Here is a 17,581-nt window from a genome sequence, read left to right as displayed (position 1 = left end):
CACTGCTATACTCTGGCCAATAAAAGTCATACAATCTGATGCTCCCTGGATGCCGAAATCAGATGACCTCCAAATTCACTTGAAATTCATGAGTAGGACAAATTAAAAAACTCACAAGAGAGGGTCTTGGCAGGTCTCCAACACATAAAATGTGTGAGTCTTAGTGCATATGATACTCAAGTTTGCTGCCCAAGGTTTATTCCTGGTTCTTGACTGTGTTTGAGATGGGCAAGTTTACTAGAAACCTGAGTTCCAAGTAAGTAACCAGCTTACATAACTTCTAGAATGAAACTTGGGGCAGAGAGGAGGTATGTATTCCTACAGCACTGGGTTATTTCTTTTTAAAAACCGACAGAGAGTTGGAGACATAAGGAAATGTCTTAATGTTACTAAAGAGGCAGTTACTTGCCTGTCCCATATCTTGAAATTAATTCCTAAAGCTATTTATGACACATGAGCTATCCCTAGACCTATACTTTAAAGGATGCTATTTCCAGGCATGAGCCATTCACGGCAGTATCTTGGGGTTTTCAGGAAAGAAAAAATCAAATTAGTTCAGCTGGTCCAATAACCAAAAGCCATTAGAAACCTTCAGTTCTCTTGGTAACAGCTCCCTGTTCTTCGAACTCTCCTGCCTTGGAACTGCAATGTTTAGCGCAAGAGTCCTCTTTCTGATTGCTTTTGGCAAGGGCTGCAGGCAGGTGAGCATGTAGTTGGAAGTGCATCTGGAATCAAAGTTTTACAGTGACATTGATCTTGCTCTAAAAGCCAAAGGGAGAGTTCCATTTCCCCTGTCATGTGCAAGGGATATTCACATATTCTGGCTGGGGGTGAGCGTGGGACTGTAGATCAATTTTAAGACTTTAATATATAGATCCCACAATATAATGTGAAAATAATCACGAAAGTAATTGTCCAATAAAATTTTGATTTATTAAAAAATGATTCTTGCCTGTCTAGCTAGTAATGGATAACTTGCTCTCTGGTCATCATCTCTTCACTTTTTTCCTCCAGACAAGGGTTTACCCCCCATCCTCACCCCATGCATGCACACACACACACACACACACACACACACACACACACACACACACTGACTGAATTATTTCCCTCTCCTAATTCATATCAGTTATACTCTCCAGTGCCTCAGAACATGAGAGCGTTGAGATGGAGCACTTGAGGTCACTGAGTCAAAACCAGAGAATTACAATAGAGCCTAAACTAGTATAACCAATGTCCTTAGAAAGAAGGGATTAGGGCAAGCACAGAGAGAAGAAAGACCATGGGAAGATGACAGGGAGCAGACAGACACTAACACATTGAGGAGAGACCTCACCTCTGTTGACACCTTGATCTTGGATTTCTGGCTTCTAGAGCTGAGAGAAAATAAATTTCTGCTGTGTAAGCCATCAGTTTGTAATGCTTTGTTGTGATGCCTATAGCCAGTTAATACAAAGTTTCTTTTTGAATTAATTTTTCCTTACATTTTCTATTTATTTATGGGGGTGGGGGCACTGTGTGCCAGGTGTACCTGTGGAGGTGAGAGGATATCTTAAGAGAATCAGTTATATCTACCATAAAGGTTCCAGAGATCAGCCTTAGTATCTTTGTGTCCACTGAGCCATCAGGCCAGTCCATGATACAAGATTTCACTGGTTGAAAAATATGCATCCCAAACTAAAGAGTTAGGAGAAAATGGATCAACACATATAACCGCAGTGGTACCAAAGATAGTACTTGAATTATAATTTGAGGATATATTTTTGCTCAGCAACTGGACTTGTTTAAATATATTACCTGGGGCATGGGATATAGCTCACTTGGTGGAGTTCTTGACTAGTACGCACAAGGCTCCAGGTTTAAGGCAGTTCAAAGTCATTTTTAAATATATAGCAAGTGGGGGCCCAGCCTGAGATATATGAGACTGTGTCTCAAAAAAATAAAGTAAAATAACCAAAAGAATGAAATCACGTGTAGCATTTTCCCAGGAGGTAGCCCTTGTTTGTTCTGTTCCGAACATGAAATGCCCCCCCCCCATTCCAAGCATTATTTTCATCTTCTAACATGTGATAAGGCCATTCCAATTGCAGGCTTTACATCCTTGCTGTCTCCTTCATAGCTGTGTGCCAGCGGATTCAACTCTTCCTTCTCTGTGGAGCCAACTTCTGTATTCCTTTATCACTCAGCCAAAGAAGAGCCCCTCCTACAAGACAGAGGAGCCCCTTCTACAAGATGCAGGAGCTCCTCCTACAAGACGGAGTAGCCCCTCCTACAAGGCAGAGGAACCCCTCCTACAAGAGGGAGAAGCTCTTCCTACAAGAGGGAGAAGCCCTTCCTACAAGACAGAGAAGCCCTTCCTACAACACGGAGGAGGGGCCCCTCCTACAGGAGGGATGCCTTGGCAGGTGCTGCCTTCAACACCCTGTGGTTTATCCTCTTTCCTCTTAGTACAGACTACCAAGAACCAATCAATCAGTACTAAGGCGACTCTTCTTATAGGAAGAGGAACTTCATCACTACACTGAAATGTCATTTCTGAAGAACATAAGAGAGAGCCTTAATTTGGGGCAAAGATTTCAATACTATATGAAGATCATGTGTACTCATGTTAAAACTGTGACAATAGTAGGTGGATTGTCACACTGAAGACTGTAGAGTCATTGATCTGCATTGCTCCAAGAGAAGGGATGGTTCAGTTCTGCGTGCATATTAGAGTCTCCTGAGGAATGCTTAGACGATTCTAACAGCTTTCACTTGGAGCCTGAGCTATTTGGTATGGAGTGAGGTGCATTACTTGGCATTTCCAAAATATACCAGGAATTTAATGATGGGATGAGGGAAGGGGGGGGTTGGTGAAAAAGAGAGACACAGAGATTGTGAGAGGCTGAGAGATAGATGGAGGAAAAGGACATTGATTTATTTTTGTTCCTAACTACTGTGTTTAGACATGTGGGACCCAGCATTGTCTTTGAAAGCAAAACTTGGAATAAATTAGGTTTGATTGCAGCTAAGAGCATCGTATTACAGCTTTGGAAAAACAACTCAAATTGTTGCATTGCGAATGGATGTTATCTTTAACTGCAGCATCACCGTGAGACAGCTTTATAAATTACAGGGTACAGTGGGTTATTTTGATGAGATTGTGGGTTCTTTGTATTGCTTACTCGGACAGGGATAATAACAGGATACAACTGCGTATGTTTATAGTTTCAATTGAAGAAGCCCTTAAGGACGATCAAGAAGAAATTAATCTTGATTGCATCTCCAGGGCACGTTTGCTTCACAGTGAAGTTGGCATCACCTCAACTGCAGTTAGATGTCAAGGTGAGCAAGATTCCATCTAGGAGTAACCAGTAACCTACCCTCTAACTGCAGCCCAGCTTGTCCTGGCTGTTCTGCCTACTTGCTAAGATGAATTTGTTGATCTCATTGAGTTGTTCAAATGATGAATACTTAAAACCTCAAGTAGGATTGCAAGTTGTTATAAAAGGCTCTCCATTATTTTCCATTGTAAGTGAATATAATCTTGTTCATTAACAACTCTAATTGGCAACAAGAAGGACATGATTAAAATAGTGCTACTGGCAACTGAAAGCTGCTGGGAGAGGGAGAGTCAGTTTTCCTTAAGGGATCCCGAGTAAGTAGACTTTGCTCCAGGAGAAGGTCCCATCCTCAAGACTATTTGGACAGCACAAATTAGACTCTATGGGCTTTAAAGTAAATAATAAATAAATGAATAGGACATTAAATTTGGTTGTTAGGGAGGTAGGGGTGGATATTGGAGGAGTTAGGGGAGAGAGTTGAATGTGATCAAGACACATTGTATGAAAATTTCCAAGAATAAGAGCATTATTTTCGAAAATAAAAATAAAAACAAGGCCGGGCGGTGGTGGCGCACGCCTTTAATCCCAGCACTTGGGAGGCAGAGGCAGGCGGATCTCTGTGAGTTCGAGGCCAGCCTGGACTACCAAGTGAGTTCCAGGAAAGGCGCAAAGCTACACAAGAGAAACCCTGTCTCGAAAAACCAAAAAAAAAAAAAAAATAAAATAAAATAAAAACACTTTGTAATTACATCACACTGTTTTTCAATTAAATAATATAATAAAACTATTTCCTTTAGTAACTAATGGACTATCAGGTTATGAGTGTGCAAAGTACTGTTCATTCATAGGAGAGAATAATGACATAAAGTATAGTAAAGTTTAGGCCGAACAAGTTACTTTAGTATCTAGTTTTCAACATTTAATGCTTTATTTAACTTATTTTTAACTTATAATTATTTAATTTATTTTTTCACAGTTTGCCTAATGATAAGTTAATACAAAGCATTAAAGCCAGTGATCAGTGAGATAAAGAATAGTAGACTATAGTTACTAATATGAAGGGCTGCAGATTACATGCTTAAAAAGGCTTAAAGGAGAACTGGAAAACTTATTTCTAAAGGGTATGAGTAAAACATGAGTATCTATGTATATGTTAATATATTTAACAAGCTTAAGCATATCAGTGAAGTCTATAACCCCATTAAAACAGCGCTCTGACAACATGAGGCTCAGCCCTGTGATGGCTAAAGAAACCCCACTTTGTGCTAGGCATCCATCTTGGTACCCACTAGTCATATCTGTCTGACCCCAGTCCCTGGAAGATAAGTTCCCATAACCCTCATTCAATGACCCCCACCCAAAAATGTGCAGTTGTGAGCATCTGCTGTGTTATGATATGACGGACTGCTTTTTGTCTTCTGTAACCTGCATATGCAGATATTCAAAGACTATTTTGAGGCCACTTTGACTACCTAATCTTGGCAGAGCATAACAGTCTTGGCTCGTTTGTACAGATACTCGAGGTCTTCTTGTGGTTTTTGCCTTTAGAAATCCTTCCTTTACCTCCCCCCCCCTTTGTATGACACGTCTCTGATTTGGCTCAAAGATTGTTGTCTTGCTAGCGGCTTTAAGAAATTTAACTAGTTATAATCCAGATCAAGTCTATGGTCTTTTCCCAGGGGTGGTCACAAACTCCAGACCAGCACTAAGGGAAAGTAGTCATGCATAGGGAAGTTGGCTGAGATGATGTCTGAGTTGCTATTACAGCTGCAGCAATGATCTCTTTATAAAGCTATTAAATACAAATAACCAAGGAAGCCATCGCTTTTCTCTGTCCCCATCTTTTCCTACCCAGATAGCCTACAAGGACTTCAAATTCGGCATTTTTCAAAATGAAATCCTTTCCCCTCACCCAACAGCAGAGCGCCGTCTTCAGTTGACCCCAGTTAACCGTTCTCTGATCAAATTAGATAATCTCTCCATCACCAACTCCTCTTTCCTTACCCTAACTCACCCACCCATTCCTTCAACTAATGTCTCCTAGTTTTCTCTCGGGTCTCTCCCACCGCCCTTTAATCCGCAGCCACTAGGTTCCTTACGTGTCTGTAGCATGCCCAGCATCTCCCGGTGAAGTGCTGTCCCACTACTACTCAACTGTCTTTAGGAACAGGGCACAGTTAAATAGCAGCAGGGACAAAACCCCCCCTTCCCGGGGTCACTGCCCCGTTCCCACCCCAGAAGCCGTTTCCCATCCCATTAACAGATGAAGCTTGTGAAAACAAAAATTGACTGCATCACTCTTTTGCCTGAGATTGTTCCAGGGCTACTTAGCACCCGTGTCTTAGTATTCTAACCAGTTTATCCCAGTCCAAACTGGAGAATTTCATTTTTTTCCCTACCTCCCCTACTGACACATCCTACTCCCTCTTTCTAAAATATCCTTCTGCACTCCCTGTTTTAATATAAACAATTCTATCACAAACCCAAAGTGTAAAATTACACTGCCAACCCAGCTAAGCCCGCATCCTTTGGGAAGAGTAAGAGGGTGCCTCCCTGTTAGCACTGTGTGGACTCTTACAGTGGGTGAGTAGCTTGGCAATAAGTCTAAAGTACCTACTGTGTGCTCGAATATAGTACCAGAAAAGAGATATGATCATATTTTCGTGGAACTAATTTTCAAATTGTGTAATACAGTTAGTCAATGAACAGAAAGAACAGTCTGTCTAGTGAGATGGGGATGGACTAATAGCGACATGCAGGGCTGAGCATTGGAGACTTGCAAAGTGAGACAACTTAATTCTTTTTGGGTTTTTTAATTGACTTCCATGTCTTTGGTGTCCTTTAACTGTGACCCACAAAAGAACAATGAAATCTTATTTGTTAATGTACACGAGTCATTTGTCAATTAACAAATAACATTATTTGTTAATGTACAGTGTCTGGCTTCAATATATGAATCAATATATGTTCAATAAAAGAAGTTAAGGGAGGGAAGGAGGGAGTGAGGAAGGAAGGGAGAGAGGAAATAAGGAACGTGAAAAGGGAAGAAGAACAAGAGGAGGGAGGGAGTGGGAAGGAAAAGGAAGAAGCGGCAAAGAGGGACAGCGAGGGGCGAGGAAGGGGGGAAAGAATTTGGGTTATACGTGTCTCAGAAACACACCTAAAAATGCTTTGGCTGAGCAAACATTAATTACAGGTATTTAACCACTTATGTGGACTGTTGACCAATTACGCATAATCATACTAGTTTTTCACCAGTGTGACAAGGGTTGCCTGTAAATAATTCACCTTGATTTACACCTGTCTACTCTGAGCAGGTAAGTCACCTCATCTCTCTCTGTCTCTGTCTCTTTCTTTCTGTGCGGGAAGTCAATCCAGGACCATGTATATCTCCTTTATCCACAAGTCTTTGTGATGAGGAATAGTTACTCTTTGCTAATGCTGGAACAACAACATACCAATAAAAAGATACAATTGACCTGAAGAGCACTCACTTACAAAGTGAAGGGCTGAGCACCAGTTTTTTCTTATTTGTGTGCAAGCCTCCACCTCCAGGTGGAGCCAGTGTGCTAGGAAGTCATGGACGTGCAGTTGGGTTTGGTTGAATTAATGCTTCCAGATAAGCCCATCACTGACACATATCTGTTGCATTATACAACTTTTGATGCTTACTTGTTTAATTTTAAACATAGCAAAAAAAAAAAAAAACAAAAAAACTCCTGTATGTTTCATTATTCCAAAGGCTATTTGATTAATTGGACTTTAAAGAATGAATATGAGAGCCAGTTGTGAGTCTCAGAGAGAAGACATTCAAAAGAAATAGTAAATATGGCCCAACTGTTTTTGCACACAACTCTGTCTTGAAGTAATAATATTTCTCTGAAAAGAGTTGAAGTGACCAAGTGAGTTGGGCCTTGAAGCTAAACTTTGGTTAGGGCAAAACCGCCATCAATACACAGTGGGTTCCAGAGTCTTCCCTCCGCCTAGGAAGTCCTACACTGACTTAGCAGAGCTCGTCAGAAACCCAGCCAGGACCCGAGTACAGGTCAGACATGAATCTTTTCCCAAGAATTTTAAACTTGTTTCACTTATGATACCTGGGCTGAGTGAAGCCAGAAATAAAAGTTTCATAAAGCTCAACTCGTCCTGTTTAATTGGAAGCATGTATCATAGAAAAGTGAACAATTAAAGTCACAAAGTCAAAGGGAACAGCAGCTTTCCAGCCAACTATGAGGGCAACCAAGGATTTGTTTATGTATGAGGGTGGGAAGTTGTGGTTTAGGATAGGACAGGACAGGACTTCTTGAATGCTGCCAACAAGCATCCTTGGTTTCCCTCAGTTTGGCTACTAAAGTGTGCATAGATAAATCCTCTGATTACTAAATTGTTCCAAGTGGGTTCACTCTTGTATATTTTGAATGTCTTTATTTCTTCATTTGATAGGATGTTGGTGAGATTCATGTAAACATTTTGTGAATTTTCAGTGAATTCATTTTTTCATTTTATGAATATGTCACAGCTGATTATCTATTATCTTATCAATGGACATTTCGTTTATGAACAAACACATGCTCACCATGCAATACCTACTTTTTTAAGAACAGAAAACAAACCAGCAAAACCACAAAAACCCTGGGTTTTAGGGACTGACTCATGCCTTCATGTTTGTAAGGCATGCATTTTGCTGACTGGGCTGTCTCCTCTGTTTGACCTTTTCTCATTATAAGTTAATTACCTCAGGTATTTGGTATAGTGGAGGAAAGCTAGCTAAAATGATCTCTCATGGACTTTTTTTGTTTGCATTGCTTTAGACCTCTATATAGTTTGAACAGAAGTAATGCTGGGGACATCTTTGCCTAACTCTTGATTTCCTCCTCATGGTAGATGAAAGCTTTAAATATTTCTTTATTACTGTGATATTTGTGATATGTCTCTTGTCACAGGCTCCCAGGATGGCTTTTAATTTGTTTCCCTAATGACAAGTGATAGTTCGTTGCTTCCTTGTTATGTTTTTTTTTATTTAAGTGGCAGAGTGATGTTGACCTTATAGCATGAACAGGGCATTACTCTCTACAGTTCCAATTTTAACAAGACATTGCACAGAGTTGGTGCTATTTATTCCTCAAAAGACAGATAGATTTCACATTGAAATCATCTGGACATAGAGAGCTTTTTTTTTTTTTTTTTTTTTCCGAGACAGGGTTTCTCTGTGTAGCTTTGTGCCTTTACTGGAACACACTTTGTAGCCCAGGCTGGCCTCAAACTCACAGAGATCCGCCTACCTCTGCCTCCTGAGTGCTGGGATTAAAGGCGTGCACCACCACCACCCAGCAAAAATTTTTTAATATTCATAACACAATCACATTTCCACTTCCTCTTCCTTTATCTTGGTTGTTTGTCTGGCCTTTTAAACTTTTTTCCACACATGACTCCATTTTGTCTGAGAAAGTCTTGCATGGCCTGGATATATAAGTGTATAAAATACATATACAAATCAAGAACTCACTCACAATACATTAAAAACATATTAATTTTAAAACAATTCCTTGGTACACATATAATTTTTACCATTTGTTAAAGATAAAAGCAAATTTTCATACTAATAAGATACGCTAATTGAATTTTATATATAGGAGTTACATCATGGCTGTATATTCAATGAAAAAGAATGAAGAGCATCTTCAATGCCTTTTTTCAAAGTTGAAAAACAGTGATTTTATAATCCTTAATGCTGAGACCATGACTCATATAAAATGTAGTATAATATAGCAAAAGTATGCTTAGGGACTTTTTAGAAATTGCTGAAAATTCTGGTTACACCCAAGTCAAAATTTATTTGAGATTTTAATCTGAAATTCAAGTCAGCATAGAGCAATTTTTTCAAATCAAACATTTCCCCTCTTTCTAGTTATGTAACCTGACCCCATGGGTTACAAACCAGTAGGTATGAAGCTGTAGCCTATCGCATTCTCATCATTTGCCAATCTTATCTACACAGTTAGGTAATGTTAAGGGACTATTGTGATAATGGTCATTTTCGTCTTAATTTTTCTTTTGGTTTATTTGTGTTTTCAGTTTTATCTTTTTAAAGAATCAGGTTTTTTGTTCACTTGATTTCTCCTACTTTTATATTGTTTCTGCATCTCTTTCTTTTTAAAAATTTGTTAGATGGTTGGTTTTGAAACAAGTTCTCACCAGCTAGTCTAGACTGGCATTGAATTCCTGCCTCTTCTGCCTCCGATTACTGGCTGCTGGGGCTTCAGGCCTCCACAGTCGCGTCTGGCTCATCTTCATCTCCATTATTACCTTTCTTCTGCTTGATTTCAGGTTTCTCTACTTTGTTTCCTTTCTTCTTCTTCTTTTAACTTTCTCAATATAGAAACTTAGATCATCAAGACATCCAAAGTTTTCAAATATAAAAATTTTACTATATACATGACTTCTAAGATGGCTTTGGTACCTTCCATAGATTTCAATGTTTTTTATTTCATTCAAAACACTTCAGTTCCCTTCATACTGCCTCTTTGCCCATGTAGGAGTATGTTGATTAATTTCAATATGTCGGAGCTATTCAGAGTCTTTGGGACTTGTTTTAAGTTTTGTTCATTCATGGAAAAATATTCTTAGTATTATTTCAATTTCAAAATAAAATCTATTAGGATTTGTTTTGTGGTAATTACATAGCATTTAGAAAATTCATCTTAGCAAAACTGTACTTTGTTGGTAGAGTCGACAGAGCTTTTTTGACAATGTATGAACTAGGCACGAAGTCCTCATCACAGGGAGAATACTGCTTCCGTGACATTTGACTTGAGAATACTATGAAAATAAATTTCTGTGTTTACATACTGAAAACAAAAAAACAAACTATTAAATGGAAGTACTATTTTTGTATAAAATAGAATTCATTTCTACAAAGAGCATGACATTTGGGAGGCAGAGGCAGGCAGATCCCTGCGAGCTTGAGGCCAGCCTGGTCTACACAATGACCTCCAGAACAGCTAGGACTACATAGAGAGACCCTGTCTCACAAAACAAAACAAAACAAAACAAAACAAAACAAAACAAAACAAAACAGAACTTAAATATAAAAATCTTTAAAAATTCATCCTCTAAAGATAGTTAACAGTTTGATACGCATTTTTCAAAATACTCTATATAAACAACCACACACACACACACACACACACGCACACACACACGCACGCACGCATGCACGCGCGCGCATGTGTGTGTGTGTGTGTGTGTGTGTGTGTGTGTGTTATCTACATTTATAGCTGTTTGTATGTGGGTACATATAATACATTTGCAAAGAGGAAAAGAGCTCATACTATTAAGATCCTTTGTAATCTACTTTATGTCTACAAAAGGACAAATTAGTGGCTGGCACTAATGATATTCTTCTAATAAATCCATGGAAGAATAATTTCTTCGAAGGATAATTACCTTTTTAAAGGTTCTTAATGCACTCATCCCACTCCAAAGAAGGCTTTTGACGTGGTTCTTTAGCTCATTCAGCAAGCCACCATGTCACAGTGTAATGACACGGTGTTTACAAAACATTGTATGAAATCTTCCAAGACATCCTGCTGCTGAGGCTTACCCATCTCAGAGTTATGCTGAGCAAGATTCCACCCCAGACTTCAGAGGAGGGACATGTCACCTCCGTAAATGAATCCCAGAAGGATGACAGCAGACAACTACAAGGGGAAATGTACGGCTTCATTGATGGCCTTTGGAGTGTGTTGATGAATGTGGAAATCAGTGAACTGGTTAAAAACAGCGACCCTCCAGGTACTCATAGCTCTTCTACCCAGGAAGCAAAGCTGGCTTCTGTAGGAGTAGACAATGTAGAGATGAAGGTGTTTTCTAGCACACAGACTGTCTATAAATCTGTATTTTAGTAAGAGGAATGCTGTTTTCCACCATAAATACTTCCTGACCTGATGGAAAAATCTGCTTGATAAGAACAAAGTAATGATTCAGGATTTGGGAACTATTTTTTCCATGACAGAGCTCTCAAATACCAATAGGAATGTGCAGGGAGCTGATGAATATGTCATGAAGAGCCCTTGAAGCTTTAATTTTTACATTTCTCTGTGTTCAACCCTATTTTCTCTTGAACAGAAAATACTTGAAAAATACAGGGCAGTAATATATAACCAAACCCACAAATCTCTTAAATGGAAAAAAAAAAAAATCTCTGGTTACCAGTAAAACAACAACAACAACAAACAAAAAACTGGCTCATGAAACCAGTACAGAAGTTGTTCTGTGTATTGAACCAAGCCTCAAAGGTAGGTATCTTGGGTCATTCTTCCTGTGAATCAATTTTTTTTTCCATAAAATACATTTAATCATACCCAAAGAGACATCACTCCAGGGTCCCCATCTTGCCTTAAGGGAACAACAGTGCACCTCACCTGGCACACTCAGTCAATGCCTCCAGGAGGCATTAACCACATTGGGAGGGCTGCCATCTTCCCTGACAGTGGGGTTCCCCCCTGGAGTGTGTGCAAGGGCCATGACAGCAGGAGGCGGAAACAAGTCAGATGAATTTAAAGGCAGGGACTGAATCAGAGAGTGAACGGTTCTAGTTCTTGTCCTTGTGCCTGAACCAGGATGCCAGGAGAGTTTTTATTTCTTGTTATCTCTTCTAAAGGAGCAGCCCTGCCTATACATGTCACATGTATGTCACTGAAACGCCAGGCCAGACAGTCATCCCTTCTGGAGAACAGCCTTGGAACTGGATCTCCAGGTTTTAATGGTGAACATGGGTTGTATATATCCCCCAATTTCAGTCCACCTTTTAAATATCACCAGGGTCTCAACTCTCAGAGGGTTACCGGAGTGTTGGCGGCCATCGAAGGTGGATACCACAGCTCTGTGGAGACCCATGAAGGGAAAGCTGCGGTTAAAGAATAGAATCTAACAATGGTGACATTCCAATCCACTCCAAACATTAAAAAGTATACACTGTTGCTTTCTCTCTCAAGAGTTGATCTAGCTTAGCCTGTTAATCACACGGCCAGGAGTCCACCCAACAGGAAACCTGACTATCTGAAGATATACTAAAGAGAAGGGAGAAATAATTATCCCTTTCGTGAGATATTCTCTTACGAGCCCACCCTTGGTATAGTCCCTTACAGAGACACTGCCATGTACCTCTGCTAAACCTCCAATTCTTAATGCTCCAGCCTCCAGAGTGCTGGGATTATAGGTAAAGTCCAGAGTGTCCAGTTCTGTGGAAATTTGTACAAAATTAAGTCTAATTGAGCAAATAACTTGTTTATTCTGCTTATTATCTACATTTCAGAAACACAAAAGAGACCAAATGTGCAACAGGATCATGAGGAAGACAACTTTGACAGAGAACACAGGCTGTGCCTTGACTGCACGGTCAGGGTGTTTGGAAAGCCATCCACTTAAATCAGCAGACACCAGATCTGAGCCTGTGCAAATCATTATATGTCCTTACACTTTAAATAATACTCTGTTACCAGTGGTAGCTGTGTGTATCTGTCTATATGACAGGTAGGTATTCATGTGAAAATTCCAAGCAACTTTTTGTCATCTTTGATTTAGTTTCATAAAAGATCTCATCCCACAAGTTGGTAATGATAGCTCATCAAATTGTCTGCTCTGCACCTCTGTCAGAAGAGCTCGTATTAACAGAAATGGGGAAACATGTCAACTTCTGATCCAAACATTTTAGGGCTGAGGGTTTTCAAAGCTAATTTGTTCCAGGCTAGCAAAGTTTCATAGCAGCCAGGCATCCTTTCTTTTCAAAGTGCTTTTCATTATGAGTAGCATTTCCCCCATAGTTTGCCATGAGATGGATCAGTCTATTCCCCACCTCCTGGATGAATACATTTGAACAGAGATGGCAGGTTGAACTTACATGCAGATAGGAAGGAGCCACCAGCTGTTTTGTTAGGCATATGGTGTGTAACAACAACAACAACAACAAAAAACAAACAAAAGAAGGAAATTTAGAATCATGCAGACCAATTCAAATGTTGGTTTTGGCCACCTACCAGCCTATAACCATCCCCTCTCCCATGCTCTTTCCTCATCTGTAAAGTGGGCTGAATGGTGTTACTTTTGCAGGGATGAATTTTGATAACCGAGCAAATAGAAGCTTAGACACTGGCACACAGGCGATGTTTGGATATCTGCCTGTTCTCATCTTCGTTCCATATCTTATTAACAACAACAGCAGCAGCAAATGACAAGGAGAGGAAGGCAGGATCTCCTGCTACTGACTATGAACAGATGTCAGAGCAGTGCCGGGCTCTCAGAAAACCCAAGGCAGGGTAGGTAGACGTGTGCGGCCCTCAGAGAAACTACTCTCAAGTGGCCAACAGACAGATGTGATTAACCTCTTTGTTCATGTTATCACATTCCATCCAACGCATTATGAGAGGTAACAAATATCAACATGTGGACCGTGAGAGAGGTGAGCCACTGTGGACAGGGCTGAGTCAATTCTCAATAAAGTCAGGAGTTGAATATGTATTCACCATACAGTAGCCTCCTCTATAAATACTTCTCTTCACCCTGGATGTTAAATTTAGCATAAGCTATTTTACTGCATTTATCTATCTATCTATCTATCTATCTATCTATCTATCTATCTATCATCTATCTATCTATCTATCTATTTATCATTTATTATTTCTATTTATTTAGTGTGTGGGTGTAGAAGCTCATGGCATGTGTATGTGTGGAGGTCAAAGACCAACTTGTAGGAGTCATTCTGTCTTTTCACCATGAGTGGTCTGGTCTGGGGATTGAATTCAGGCCATGAGTCTTGCCAGCAAGCACCTTTACCGACTGAAGGCATCTCACTGGTCCATAAGCAAAGCATGTTAACACTTCTTTCTACTTACGAGCGTGAGGCCAAAATGATACTCAAGAAATGCTGTACGGTTCTTCAAAAGGGAACATAACAGCTGAGGAGATTTGCTGCCAAACTGTTTTCATGCTGCTCCAGGATTTTCTCTTGCTATCCTTGAGCAGTTTGAAAAGAAGTGCTTTGAAGGTCTCTTTCTCACTTTCTAGAAAAGGTTACAGGGGCATGACAGTGAGCCCCCCCCCCATCTTCAAGGTTCTCTGCTGGAATTTCCCACTGATGCTGTCTTGGATTCCAAACTATGAACTGTCTAGCCAAATGTTTCTCTTTTCTAAAAGAAAGAGCTATTTCTCTGTACTGCATTTTAAATTAGGGAATGCCAAAGCATTTCACTTTAGTAAAGTAAAGGAAAAAGGGCTCATTGGATGACCCGAGCAAGCATCTGACTCCTTGTGGCTAGTTGGTAGCAAGTTTCTCGTCAGACCGTCCACTTCAGTTTCTTGTGAATATAAACCCCCCTGGATTGAAGGTTGGAATCCTGGGTCCACTTCCGGGTCTGATAGCATTTCCGCGGGACCTTGACTTGTGTGGCTACATGGCTATGCTGTCTCTTCAATACAGTTAGAGTCAATGGCAGATATGGTTTTTGCTTTTAGACAGCTCCAGATAAAAGCTGGACTGCCCAGAGCTCATCCTGCCTGTTCACTAACCAGAACTCCATGGTTACCGTTCTTAAGTATCCTAACAGTTTATGAGATGATATGCCTCCTTGACATTTTCTGCCTCCAAGACATTTTCCTGCCCCCTTTGCTCTGGTTGCAGGAGAGAAGGAAGAATTGATTAAAGACACAGAAGCATGAGGAGACCAAGGTTTACTCTCCCTACACGTACACTTAGACCTCCATACAAATTAAGAGCTCACTTCGGCCTATCTGCGCAGGAAGCCAGCTGGAATGTCTCCTTTCCTTTTGATGGTATATGTATGAGAGTGAGAGACAGTGCACCTGCCGTAGTCACTGCCCACCTGAAGTCCTAGCAGAAGCTCACTTTGCATACAGATGGTCCATCAAGGCTTCCTGCTACAGAGTCAGTGAGGAATGCTTCTTGGCCAGGGACTCTTTCCTGACTAGAGCTAGACAGCAGCCATCTCTGTGCGGGCCATGGGTTGGCACCGGGAATGCCCCATTGAACAAATAAGGACAGAGAATAAACGTACGGCTCTGCACTGGCTACTCACCAGGCAGTGTTCGATGCGGCTCAGGAAACTGTTCTGAGAAGGAAGTGAATCGATGCATGAGAAGGACTCGAAGCAGAGCCTGGTGCTAACATAGCACTGATCGTTAGTAAGGATCAGGGCCAGCAACTCATTTACACCACCACAGAACAAAGAACACACGTGCAAGCCTTCAGACACACAAGGCTGGCAGGATTCACCCCATGCCTTTTCACTAGCTTTATGACTCAGGAGATGTCAGCCACAATGAAGGCCCTAGTCTAGGTGATACCGACTCTGATGCCATATACAGATACCATACAATCTTACATCACTTATATATGAACTGGACTGGTTCTTGTTTAACCACTTCAACTAAGGACTTCCATTTCCTATTACAAACCATCTCTGGATTCCCCCACCATCTCATGCTAGTCTCCTTAACTCTTTCACCCACAGTTCTAAAACGTGTCCACAAAACCCTTTAGTCAAAATCTGTAGACTGTGTCCTCTGTCACCTGTCGAGGAACTGATACACTATCTTTTTTTCTTTATGTAGACATTTTCTGAAAGTCAGCCTTTACTCCCCACCTACAGGATGCTAGAGTGGCCTTTGACTCTTTCTGCTCCATCTCTTCCTCTTCCCTCTTTCCCACTTTAAATACCAAGAACAATAGATTCAGGCACCCAAAGCATGGCTCACACGGCAAGTGCATCATTCAACTCTGTTTCCCCCAATGAAACCTTTAATGTCTCTTTACAATGAACAAGGGGAAAACGTTCAGTTGCCCACAGACCCACAAAGAGCCTTTTTGTCTAAGCTGGGAATGTTTGTGATATTATCATTTATTCACTTAATATGTGTTTGTTGAATCTACCATGTGGCAGGCCCCATCCTAACCACAGAAAAGACCGCAGCCAATTAGACAAGTGCTCTTCATCTTCCAGGATCTCGCTATGTGATGTTAGCAAGGCTAATCATGATAAGTATCCTGAGGAAGAAATTCAGATGCTTGCTGAGTACCTGACAGGTGATGGAACGTACCTTGGGTGGTTGAGAAGGCTTCTTAGAGGAAGTAAAGGTTAAGCTGAGACCCAAAGTACTGAGGCTGGAAAATAAGTGGAGCGGGTGGAGGGGACTGGAGAAGGATGGGACAGTATGTGCAAAGGGCAGGTGGGCAGAGCCTAGGAAAGATCACATGTTCAAGAGGTAAAAATACTCAGTGTGGCTGTGGCAGAAAGGGCACAAGATGAGGCTGGAGAATCAGCCTGATAATGCAGGACCTTGTGACCAGGTTAAGAATGTAGGATTGTCTATGACCAACAAGAAGCTTTTGCTGGCCCAAGACAAGGGAGCACTGTAGTGGGTAGCCATTCCAGCTTTGACCTGGAAGTTCCAACCCCCATTAAGGCTTCAGTAATTGTCACGCTTACAAGGCGGGGCTGAGAGAGGACCCTGAAGACCCGAGATCCAGATGCGCCAGCTCTCTTGGTTCCTGGACCCAGGATGCTGAAGGTAGACTGAGCAGAGTTCTCCAGAGAACACCACTGGACTGAACTACACCTTTCCCAGACCCTGCAACTTATCCCTTCCCTTGTAAGTTACCCCACCAAATAAACCTCCCTTTTAACTACGTGGAGTGGCCTTAATAATTTCACCAATAGAGCGCTGCTTCCAGGCTTGCAAAAACCCTCTCTGATGGCAGCAGTGGAGAGGATGATCGATGAGGATATAAACAGATGAAGGGAGACTTTCTGTCAAAGCAAAAGCTTATCTTGTTTGAACCAGGAGCGCAGTGGCGATGGTGGAAAGAGTAAGCAACACTGAGGTAAAAGGGGCCACTAAGAGGTGGAAACTGGGAGGCTATGAAGAATGAAGAGGGTAGCATTTTGTCAACTCCAAGTTGCATGGCTTGGTTGATAGCTGGTCTAAGATACCACTTCCCGAGAAAGGGAGCACGGCATGAGGTCAGGGCTGGAGCCCTGGGAGCTCTGGTCTTTTGGTTAATGAAGAGAAAATAGTTAAGAGCCTCTGGGTCACCCAACAGATTCAATCATGCATAATCTGCCAGTGCCAGGCAGCTGATGGACAATACCGATGCAGAATCGCAATGCTTCTCTTCTGGGATTAACTTGCTGCTTAAGGAATGGCCATCTGATGTGGTTCACTCCAAAACTTTCCCACAGCTT

At 41.1% G+C, this 17,581-nt stretch overlaps 1 protein-coding gene across 2 annotated transcripts in view; it reads right to left on the bottom strand.

The window, feature by feature from the left end:
• Positions 1–17,581, bottom strand: part of Slc35f4 (solute carrier family 35 member F4) — a 237,782-nt gene that overhangs the window by 84,927 nt on the left and 135,274 nt on the right. The gene's annotated exons all lie outside the window — the stretch shown is intronic.

Source organism: Peromyscus leucopus, chromosome 9 (assembly GCF_004664715.2).
Source record: "Peromyscus leucopus breed LL Stock chromosome 9, UCI_PerLeu_2.1, whole genome shotgun sequence".
In the NCBI taxonomy this organism is placed as follows: Eukaryota; Metazoa; Chordata; class Mammalia; order Rodentia; family Cricetidae; genus Peromyscus; species Peromyscus leucopus.
Note: the sequence above shows the minus strand (reverse complement) of the source record. Positions and strands in the feature narration are given on the sequence as shown.